Source organism: Mytilus galloprovincialis, chromosome 10, assembly GCF_965363235.1.
Source record: "Mytilus galloprovincialis chromosome 10, xbMytGall1.hap1.1, whole genome shotgun sequence".
NCBI lineage: Eukaryota > Metazoa > Mollusca > Bivalvia > Mytilida > Mytilidae > Mytilus > Mytilus galloprovincialis.
Window position 1 is genome coordinate 55,165,723 of NC_134847.1, and position 10,385 is coordinate 55,176,107.

The 10,385-nt window shown below is 32.2% G+C and overlaps 1 long non-coding RNA gene across 1 annotated transcript; it reads right to left on the reverse strand.

Annotated features, from left to right (window-relative positions):
* Nucleotides 1–3,398: 3,398 nt before the first annotated feature.
* On the reverse strand, nucleotides 3,399–10,385 carry LOC143049242 (uncharacterized). The gene is made up of 4 exons (XR_012970142.1): nucleotides 10,147–10,385; nucleotides 7,128–7,433; nucleotides 5,014–5,316; nucleotides 3,399–3,544 (listed from the first exon to the last, which is right to left on the reverse strand). It is a non-coding gene; the product is annotated as an uncharacterized LOC143049242 (long non-coding RNA).

The window sequence follows — 10,385 nt, forward strand, 5'->3', positions numbered from 1 at the left end:
GGGCCATTTGCTACGAGATACAAAAGTAAAAACGAAATAATCATTTGTTCGTAGCAGCTAGTTAGGTTCAATCTTGTATAAATAAGCTTAGAAACATCGCAGATTAATTATTCCCTTGCAAGTTTATAGCGGGTTATATGACTGTCAACAGTCTTCGGAGGTCACCTCGAAGGTTATGAAAATTGTGTCACGACTAGAATACACACGAAATGTTGATGCATATTATCGCGATCATGCACAGCAAATTGTTTATTTTATACTTTTATGATTTGGATAAACGTAGAAGTTTGTTATAAATCAAACATTAGATTTGAGTCAAATCGGTCGACAGGAGTTTGAAATGCAATGCTCCTTTGATTCCAATGAAAAAAACATATACAAATGAATTAGCAAGATTAAACTTCTATAACGTAAATCAAAATGTGTAATTGGGTTATTAAGCTTTCAATTTTATATATAGTGTATCGATATATTTTATTTCAAACAATTTTTACTTGCTTAAAATCACAGTTAAGAGTTCTTTGCAGTGAGCGAAAATGTGAGGATAAATTCCTTTTTACTATGAATAAATATACAGTATGTTTATGTATGTCATGCGATACAAGTGGATAATAATTATTAACATATAAAGTAAATATTTTCATGTTACGCTTTACTAACATAGATGTTGATCTTTCTCATAAGAAGTCGAAACTTGTTTTAGAATCGAAATTAAACTGAGAACGCCATGGCTAAAAATGAAAAAAGACAAACTGACAAAAATTAGTTCACATGACACAACACAGAAAACTAAAGCATAAGCAACGCGAACCCCACCAAAAACCAGGGGAGAACAGGTGTTTCGGAAGAGTAAGCAGATCCTGCTCCACATGTGGCATCAGTCGTGTTGCTTATGTGATAACAAATGCGGTAAATAGTCTAATTCGGTAGTTCACATTCATGAAAGGGAAGGGGATTGTTACGACGTAAGGAACATATCCGATATAATTTGTGAAACGGTTATTCCATAATGGTCAACCAACTGGTAATGGCGTCCGTAAAATTTACGAAGGAATAATTTCAACTTCACCATTTGGAACTCTTGGTTTAATAGCTTCTTTGTGAGCAGCAACCCTCTATCAAGAAAATCATGATAGGAAATGCAAACACGGAAATATCGTATCAATTGGAAGATATATGACCCGTATGCAGGTGCTGCTGGAATGTTGCTACTTAGAAATGGAAAGTTCACAAATGGAAAGCTGAAATTATCTCTTTCGTCGTAAAGTTTTGTTTTCAACCGACCCTCATTGTCAATTTCTAGATGTCAGTCAAGATATGAGGTCGACTTAACTGTATCTGTATTATACTTTAACATATGCAAATTCGTGATTTTTAATGGTCCTCTAACAAGTTATGTCGTAAATATTTGTTGGATGAACGAATTGGTGGGCTAAGAAACGCACAAAGTGATTTCAAAATAGCTCAACTTCTGGAGCAGGTTCTAACAAGACAACAGACACAAAGTACCGATGTATGGATATGTATATTGACTTATACATATTTGTGAAGCAATTCGACGTTTGCTATACCAAAGCTTAGTTTAACATGTGATTTTTTAAAATTTTAAATGATTGTTTTATAAACTGTTATAAACAAACATTTTCTGCATTTGTTTTTTAATTATTGTATTATGATTTTGCCAGAACAAATAAGAACGTCCATGGGCAACTTTGTCAGTAGGATTTAATTGTTATATTTTATCAAGTTTACATCTTTTTCAGCGTGTCTGTACATAAAAACTGGTTACCGGGAAGATATCACTATCGCGTAATATCGACCCTCCAATCACATTGCACACCATGGGATACTGTAGTAATGCTTACTATCAGTTTTTCGTTTTCATATAAAACAACAAATTAACTTACTTGTGCTCCAAACCAGTCAAGCTGTGAGGTCACGAAGAGATAGCAGGAATTTTCATAAATAAACCAATTCACTGAAGGGCATTCTGTCTTTTGAGTATCTGAACAAAGTATATATATTTTTTAAATTATATGTCATTGCATTGTAGAGAATAAACAAAAATGGACTTTTCTCATCTTCACATTGATAAATCTTCTGTGACACGGATATTCCATAACTGTCAACCAACTCGTGATGGCGTCCTTAAAAGTTTCGAAGGGATGATTTCAACTTCACTATTTGGAATTCTTGGTTTAATATTTTCCACCAGCAACCCTCTTTCAATGAAATTTTAATAAGAAAATATAGGCCGGGGAATATCGTATCAATTGGGAGATATATACTCCGCTACTAGTATGTTGCTACATATAAATGGAAAGTTCACAAATGGGAAGCTGAAATCATCTCGTTTATCGTGAAGTTTTGTTTTCAACCGACACTCATTGTCAATTTCTAGATGTAAGTCAAGATAGGAGGCAAATTTGACTGTATCTGTTGTATCCTTTATATCTAGTTCAATGTGATAGATGCGTTCAACAGTCACCAATTCTGAATTATATAGTGACAGAACATCATCTATATAACGGAAAGTAAAGTTAAAGGATATTGCTTACTTCTTATCTTTCTTCCTAAGAAGTTATTGTATGAAGTCAGTCTCATAATAATAATGGAACAAGTCGGCAAGTGGAGGGTTACAATTGGTTCCAAGAGGAATGACGATAGTAAAAATGTTGTCAATCAAGAAATCAAGCATCTTATAATGTCAGTTTCATAGCATTTTTGGTTTGAATCAGAGTTATTCTTTATAAAGTAAGATTTATCCGAATCTAAAGCAAGATACTTGTTTCTACGTTGGTCATTTTTTTTATGATTTTATGAAACAAATTAATAACAACTCTCCAATTTGTTCCCATCGTTTGGAATGGAGAATACTTTTTCGGCACATATTCCATCAACAACAAACACAACATGATATTAAAAACATTGACGAGCTTACGTAACTAACATGACATCACGAACTTTATACAATTATTTCATATTACTCAAAACAATTTTTATGAAGGATGTTATGGAAAGACGATTTTGTGACTACTTGGACTACAACCGATAAGACAGAACAAATTATCCAATCAAAACAACAACAGAAATATAAAAAAACAAGTGCATAATAAGTACATGAGTACATGATTATTAATGTTCGATGTACAAAATATCGAATGACGACGTATAGCAATGCAAATTCACACTATGTATAACAGTCATATTAGTCATGTTCACCATAAGACGAAACCGATACCGAAATCGATACCGAAACCATATATAGTAGTGAGGTAAATGTTAAATGTAAATGTTATGTCAATTAACTCAAACCTTTCACTCCATTGTATTGTTTGAAATTTGAATACACTAGATGGGATATTACTTCAATTCATCAATTCACACGAATCTATCAACAAAAGCTGAGTTTAATGCAAACTCTATCACTAATACAAGTTATAGACAATTTATTCATCATGCAAATTTATCATTAAATATGTTTCGTCGTAGGCAAAGAGCTGCACATAGTTCTACAAAGGCTGCATCATCGTTCCGACTTTGTCTATAAAAAGAAAATTTTCATAGGTCTTATGGAATGTTCTACACAAACTCTTCTTGCACGAATTTTTTCATTGACAATTTTGCGGTGAGAGCGGATTATTGCATTTTGATTGCGTAGATACCTTACAGTATATGGTGTTGCAAGAGGATGTTCCGATGAGTATAGGGTATCGCCAATTAAGTAACAATCACAAGGGAATAGTAATATTAACGTGTGGAACGACCGCATCTATCAATCTGTAAGACATCGCGTCATTGTTATGACTTAGGAAACCAGATTTGATGTATCTTATTTTCTTTTCTGTGTCTATTATGATTTACGTATGAATACAGTGTATAAAACGATGTCCACTATAAAACAATGCTTAGTTTTCAGTTGGGCGATCTATTCTTTCGGACATACCATCAATAGATCCAACGGATTCTTCCAATTCCTCAGTTGACTGCCATTTTATCACTGATATAAAGGCTTGATGAAGAATTGGCTCAATTTCATGGATAGCTTTGGGAATTAAGTATTGCTAACATCAAACATGAAAGGCCGTACATTGACCTTTAATGGCTTACTTTAAAAAAATGCTATTTGAATGGAGAGTTGTCTCATTGGCACTCACACCATACACGTGTATCTTCCTTTTTCTATATATAAGCTGACAAAAATATATTAATACAGGTATATTGATCCTGCTTCCATAAGATGTTTTAAAGTGAAAATTTAACGTGAATAGGTTGGATTATGCTTTTCAATCAACTGAATAAGCACATTTTTACGCAAGATACAATGTTCTTTAGTTATTTACATTCAGATTCTTGACAATTTCTTGCTTTCGTATTTGTCAAATAGTTTCCTCATTGGTAAGCATACCACATATTCTTCTTAATGAAGTGTGGACCTAGCTTTTGTTATTGTTTTCTCTGGTTGTTTTTTGCCTTAGTCTTACCTGGTTTTTTTTAAACTTCTAGTTTTTAATTGCACCCTGTGTATCTTGTTTGCTTTTTTGAAATTTAATATCAGTTGGTACAGGAATTCTCTGAAACTTTTTGATTTATATTTCTTAATATGAAGCAATACAACATAATTGAATTATTAAACACACTGTCATTCTAAATGTAATTTGGAATTTGAACTGTATTCCTTTTGACCGAGAAAATATGCATAAAAGCTTACGTTTGATAAAAGTTTCATGTATGGATTTCGTTTTGGTTTTTTTATTAGTTTTTTTTTTTGTCATGTTTTTTATTGTTCTATAACCTAACGTATTAAGCGCCATAACCACAACGTGCCTAAATAAAACAGTTAAAAATGGTTAACGGAAACAACTCCTGAGCAAGTTTGAACCTTAGAAATGCAAAAAGTAAATTGTCATGATTTTTGTAGATGAAATGTACAGTGAAAATTACCGATTTAGTGGTAAATAACTTTTCCTGCGCACAGAGAAGAACAACAAAATGCAAACAAAATATACTTACTTTCTGTTACATAGAGTCTGGTAGATCCCGATCCTGTCCCAAAATTATCAGAGACGGAACATTTATAAGTCCCATCATCACTCTCATCCGTATAGACGATCGTAAGGGAAGGATTTGAAACACTGCCTCCACGGTATTTGCTAGTATAAGGTAAAGTAAGAGAGCCACCAGTAGTATATCTTATCCAATGAACACCAGTGATACCATATATAGAGTTAGAAACAGCAGTACAAACCAAAGTCACTGATCTATGGATGACAACTTGGTAAGTTGATTGGCTTACATAAACGGTTGGTGGCTGCCCTACCATGACACAAAAGAAATATATTTAAAACAAACAATGTCACTGAAAATGTATAAAATATAAAAAAGAAGACGTGATATAATCGCCAATAAGGCAACTATCACCAGAGACCAAAGTTACACACAAAATACACCTATAGGTCCGCGTAAGGCCTTCAACTAGAGCAAAGTATATAAAAATTATCTGTGGCGTTTAGATTTTTTTAAATGCTATTGTTTAGTTCATGAAATAATACCGTTTTAAGTATTGTTTTTTCATTCGACTATCGTTTTTCTGGTACGCCCATTTGTCAAAAAAATCTTTAATTCAGAAAGAACTTTTATGATGGCTCAAAACAACTGCATCTTATGATTTATTGAGTGCTAAGGGATTGTTCATAATTTCACTGAACTTTGAAATAAGAAATATGGGGAAAATACGCCTGACCACAATGTATCCCTTGAAATTATAAAAACAAACTCCATTATCATACTTTGATCATTGATAAATATTATAATAAGTGAAAAAAATCATACCGAAATCAAGTTTTAGAGGGAAGGCAATGAAACCTGTCAAAACCGAACGAGGTATAAAATCTACAAAACGACTTGGTAAATGAAGAACAGTTTGGCTTCTTTATAGTAATTTCAAGACATCGAATGAAGGGGAAAAGGGGGGTGCCATGCCAACGTGAAAGAGTGATGCTGTCATTTCGTTATTTGTCATCATACTGAAACGGTGGTACATGAAAACATTGACAATGTGATAATCTCTACCTTTATTGTAATAGACAACTACGTTCGTGATTAATAGTATAAACAGAAATTCACAGAGGACATATCTCTACACATTAAATTTACTTTTTCTAGAAAACATACTGAGACCAACTCCGTCCAACTCATAAAGCATTCTCATACCATTTAGTATAGTTCAAAATTAATAAACCACACTTTTTTCGGCTGTAAACGCCCAAAGGGTTGCTATCTTGAAATTTGTTAATTTTGGTCGCCTCATATTAATTTTACATATATAAGTTAACCAAGCCTTTATATGATGAACCATCAACTCTAAACAATTCCAATCACACGTTGTTTTTGTTCTTTTTTTTTGTTTGACCGTATACGAAATTTGGTTACACATATATCATTTCATTCCGCTCTCACTTCATATGGAAATTACTAAACCCTTATAAATCGAATTAATTTACTAGCACACTATGTAACTAAACATATCTAGGAAATAAATGTAGCATATACACTGTGAGTAATAACCCTGAAATCTCACCTCAGGGCACAAGGAAATAATAGAAGCATTAATGAAACTGCTATAGTTGATCGATGTTCAAAAATATGAATACGACAAATAATTCGGACGTTTTATGTAACAATTCTGATAAAACTATTATCCCACTGAATCGAACGCCTGCTGGAGGCTGTGCTTTATCGCCCCTTTGCTCGGGAAAATGTATTGACATGCATTACATGACAAGTTATTCATAAACAATTCCATTCGAAAATATGAATGTATACGCTCTGGGATGTTCTCTATTGTCCTTTTGGTTTAGTACCTGCTATTTTATTTTCTTGAATTGGCTACACAAAAATTCAGTCAAACGAAACTGTTAAATGCCACTTAAACACGTTCTATGTACAACAAATATGATACGAACAACTATATTTTCTTATTATATGAGATCTTTTTGAAGTGCTTCAAAATAAGATAAGAAAATGAGAACTTCCTTTACCAAATAATCTCCAGAAATATATTATGAAAATAAAGTTATTATATCTATTGTAAATTGCTAATATCTAGTATCTAAACAGCAGCTTACCATTTCTTATAAATAAATGTGTTGATGAACTCTGTCCTATTCCTACATCGTTTGATGCAAAACATGTATATTCACCTTCATCGCCATCATCGAGATTATTTATGGTGAGCTGTGGTGTAGATGGCGAACTACCGCTATATTTATTGATGTTTGTATAAGGTCCGATCGTAGTTATGTAAGAATTCTTTTTTTTCTGCCAAAACACATGAAGTATCGAAATTCCAGAATTCACAGCACAAAACAAAGTCACTTCGGTAAATCTTTCATACTGTGGAAAACTCTCACCTATAGATACAGTAGGTACACCTAGAAATAAATAACACACATCGTATTTGATCATGAGTTGTTTGGCAATCGTATTGGAGATATATATGAATAAATATTGTTTGCAAAAGGTGTTTTTTAACCACCTAGTTTTGATATAAAATGTGTTCAGTATTATTATTATTTGGTAATTATCTTATTTAATATCACTGACGTTCATTATCGAAATAGAATGATTAATTTTCCTGCGCGACTAAGATAAACCCAGTTTTAAGAAGTGTTCGTTTTTACATTTCATTGTAGTGGGTTGGAAATGTTACTTTTCTGTTCAAAATATTTCCTTTTGTCATGGGTTGTCTGTGTTTTCTGCGACTAACGGTTTTGAATTGTCCTCTTGGTATCTTCTTATCTTCTCAACCAAAGATAGATGCATGAATGAAATTAAATAAACAGTTCATTGATACCAGTATTGGAATTTCGTATATACGTCAGACGCGTGTTTCATCTTCAAAGACTCAACAGTAACGCTCTAAAAAAATGTGAAAAAGGCCAAATAAAGTACGAAGTTGAAGAGCATTGAGTACCGAAAATTCCTAAAAGTTGTTGCCAAATACAGCTATGGTAATCTTTTCCTGAGGGTAATGAAAATTTGAATGCATGATACATATATATGTAAGAACTATATTATTCTTACATCCCTAACATTTATTCTATTCATAAAGTAGAAATAAAGCCAATCATTGAGTATCAGTAGTGTCCATTATCTGAAGGTTACTGTGTTATCTGAGATACATGTACGCACTGAAAGGTGGCGAAAGGTGGCTATTGGCTATTGAATGATACCAATGTAAGTGTTCTTATCTGAAAATTAAACGAAAGAATTTTAAAGATGCCATCCTTTTTTGTCTTTTAGAAGGTTATGTGTGAATTTGGCTTCCGAATATTATGGAAAAACAGAAATGAATAATATAAAAAAAACTTATCAATACTCCTGAAAAAATCTATTGTTTATAGATCAAAACTTTACGAATATCATATAAAATAAACAATTACATCAAAGAATCTTAAACTAGAACAGAATTCATTTTCTAAAAGTAACCCCTTTCACATGGCAAACATTTGCTGGTTTTCAATACTAGAATATCTTTTTATAAAATCGTAGGTTCTTTGTTTACCTAATTGAGTCTTGATTTACATTTCTCTACCTTATCCGCATCACTATCCATATTACGATTTAATGTTGTCATATGTTTGTTTAAAAGTATATTTGCTGTTTTGTCTATGTTTATATCTGCATTTATGTTCCTCATAGTCGCTTGTACAAATTATTCTATAACGAATGCTCTAAGACATTGGTGTTTTGTATTTCTTTTTTTAATGCGATTTTTTATCTCTTATTTAAAAAAAAACCAGATCATTTTGTATGTATACAATTATGTACTATTTGGATATATGAAAAATGTATATATTTCAGAAATAAGTTAACTAATAAGTACTCATCAAATTGTTATATACTACTAATGGTTAACTAGGCCGGGATAATGTATTGTATCAACTAACAAATGTCAAAATAATTAAAAAAGTATGATACATATTGATATAATAAAAAGGTTGCCAGAACCTAGTAAATACCTTTGTAAATGTCATAAAACATAACTTAACATATATGCTCTCTTTTGTTACTTTATCTTCGCTGAATTTGAAATTTGAATCAGTTTGGCTCTTTAGAAAGTAACATTATGGATTTTCCTTAATGTCTAAAACATTTATTAAACTATTCTGATAATAAAGTTAAAGCATTTCATATTACTAGAAATGTAAAGTTAAGTTGTTACACATTCCAACATTCAAGATTATATTTTGTATCAAATTCTGCCTCTCTTTCCAGTCCAGATCTTACCTTACTGTATGCCTACTCATCTATAAAAGTTCAAATTTTCTGTCTATATATATCTAACATACTTTGGCTAATATGTGAACTAGAAGTATTTAAACAAAGCCATTTTTACAAAGATTGTATGCATTAGGTTACCAATCTGGTATAAAAATTCACTAAAAAAGTTTTATAGAACTGACTACTTAGCTCTGTGGTTATTTTTTGCATAACTTCAAAGCATAGGTATTGTATTCGATACACAAAACCTTTATGATAATACATTCATAGCCTTTACAGGTAAAGGGTTAGGAATTTGTGTCTGCGTTTTTACACTAGGGCCTCACACTAGCTAAAACATTCAGTTATTTCTGTGATTATGGAACATCAAGTACATTTTTAGGATAAACCACACTATTATTAGTCTTATGAACTTAGTTTTTTTTATAAATCGTAAATTGAGAATGAAAATGTAAAGTGTGTCAAAGAGACAAAAATCTGACCAAAGAGCATTTAACAGCCCGAAACCACTAATGGCTCTCTAAGACAACGAGAAAATTTCGCACCCGGAGGCGGACTCAAGCTGGCCTCTTAACAAAAATGTGTATTATTTCAGTAAAGATGGACGTCACATAAAACTTCATAACATATAGATGAACTGAAATTAAACACAAAACATACAAGACTAAGAAAGGCCAGAGGCTCCTGACAAATAATAATCAGAACAAAATCGAAAGGTCTTTCAATGCAAAAAGTGAAAAGACCTAATGAATCATACATTGACATTTAACCTACTATGTGTTTACCAAAACTAAACCACTGATATAGTTCTCTCTATGTTACATTTATAATTTGTTAGATTTTACCTGCAATTTAACTTACTTTCAGTTGTAGCCAAAACTGCATCAATGACAGAACTTCCCCAACTGTTTGTAGCACGACACATATAGCGTCCATCGTCAGAAGACTGATAATCGTGTATCACTAGTGATGGATTATTGACTGAGGAACCTTGATACTTAACTGGCTGCTGCGAAGATATAATTATTGGGTCAATAATCTTTCCAGTAAAATCTATATGTATCCACTGTATGTCGTTCAGAGAACTGCTGTTTGATTCT